Genomic DNA, 2,164 nt, shown 5'->3' on the forward strand with positions numbered 1-2,164 from the left:
TAGATAGCAGAATAGAACATCTGCTTTCTTAATCTAGAGGGAGTTAAAATCAAAGTTTTGAGCCATTAAAATAGCAGGGTTGGGAATCCTGATTGAACTTGATGGCAGATGAGCAAGTGCCAAAATATTAATTTTCCTAAAGCTGCCTAGATCACTAGCTTGAGTGGTTTTGGACTGTTTTAACATCAGAGTGGGTTTGTTATGAATCAGGTGAAACCCTAAACGTGTTCATCTTTATTTATAGGTTCTATGCCATTTAAATTTATGTAGTAACCTTCTAAGAAAGAAGATTTGAGAAAGTTAAGTTTAGTAACTTCAGTGAGCAAGTATATTCACTCACTGACATGAACTTTTAATCATTTTCTGTTAATGGCAATGTGATTGGGATCCAAGAAAATGAATCCCGTCTACCACTCACATTATCTCACATTATCTTGACTGAAGTCAGGTGAGTAAGTGTCATGCATTACATTTGGTGCTCTGATGTGTATAGCTCTCTGGTTTGATTTCTAATCCGCAAAACTAATTGATGTGGCAATATGATGCACTGAGAGCTTAGCTGGCTGACAGAAAAATGGGGTGCACAATGCATAGACAGTCCTCTGAAATCCAGTTTAATGAAAGATAGTGTTTAAGGTTCCCTGAAAGAATTACAGCCTGGTAAGAATACTGCTATAAAAGCAGCAAAACATGGACAACAGAGATTTTAGCCTGGAATGCTTTTATATGCCAATTTAATGTTTGCGATTATGCTGCACAGATTCAGTCCTTCATAAAACCGTGTCTACGTGTTCTCATTGTTCCACACCCACTTATGAATGAGAATATGCAGTGTTTGGTTTTCTGTTCTTTGCTGAGAATGATGGTTTCCAGCTTCATCCATGTCCCTGCAAAGGACATGAACTCATCCTTTTTTATTGCTGCATAGTATTCCATGGCATATATGTGCCACATTTTCTTTATCCAAAACCCATGGAAACTTTTAATAATCTGGTAGCCTTGTAAATGCTTTCTTCAGAAATTAACTTTGGGGACTTTGGCATTTATTTTCTCATAACAAGGGTGAATCGATTATTGAATGGTTGAAAGCACACAATGCATATTGATCTGGTCGTGCATAGCTGCTCTCTCCCAGCAGGCACCTTGCACCTGCAACATATTTTTAAATAGGATTACTATTCATGAAATTACAATGACCTGGAGCACTGGTCAAATAATATAAAAAACTGCCTTGACTCATTGCGGTTTGAAGCATTGCCATGGACTCTTAGCGGCTTGCTTTCCCTAGTGGGAGTTGATCTGAAGGATATATGTGGATGACTGACTGCTTCAATGGCTAAAATTTAGTCAAGCAAACCCCCAAATTTTGTACCTATAACTGAAATTTAAACATGGCCAAAATTTTGTATTATAATTACTTTTTAAAGGAATCCTTATTAAACGATGTGTATTTTTTTAGTCAAAATCACTTATATTTTGTGTAGCAATCTATGGGCTACTACTCATCAAAGAGATTACAGTTTAACTTAATTACATGTTGCAATGCTGGTGTGTACACAAACCTGTATCCTTTCTATGAAACAGACCATGTTTTGTAATTATACTATATAAAGCAATCTTTCATAAATCAGTGAGAATGCCTGTGTGGCTGAGGTGAGAGGATCACTTGAGGCCAGGAGTTCGAGACCAGCCTGAGCCATATAGCAAGACCCCGTCTCTACAAAAAAATTTTAAAAATTAGCCAGGTGTGTTGTTGCATGCCTGTAGACCTAGCTATTCAGAAGGCTGAGGGTCACTTGAGCTCAGAAGTTAGAGGCTGCAGTGAGCTATGATCTTGTCACTGTACTCTAGCCTGGAAGACAAAGCAAGACCCTGTATCAAAAAATGAATTAAATCAATAAATCAGTCCATCAGCAGGAAGAAAGTAACTATCTCCCTTGATTTTATTAGCTAAGGGGGCTTTTTTCTGTTTTCTTTTTAAGGCAGAGAGAGAGTATAGGAAATCACCTTAGAATTCTCAGAGTATATAAAAAGTATATGAATTAAATGATTGTAGGAAAGTAGGAAGAGGTATGATGTGGACATACTAACATTTACCCAAAAGTTACATGTTATTCATGTAGTCATTCTTGACACCCGGAAAGATTGTATAAATACTTGTTAT

The sequence above is a fragment of the Cebus imitator genome, unplaced genomic scaffold, assembly GCF_001604975.1.
Source record: "Cebus imitator isolate Cc_AM_T3 unplaced genomic scaffold, Cebus_imitator-1.0 Scaffold1007, whole genome shotgun sequence".
Taxonomy (NCBI): domain Eukaryota; kingdom Metazoa; phylum Chordata; class Mammalia; order Primates; family Cebidae; genus Cebus; species Cebus imitator.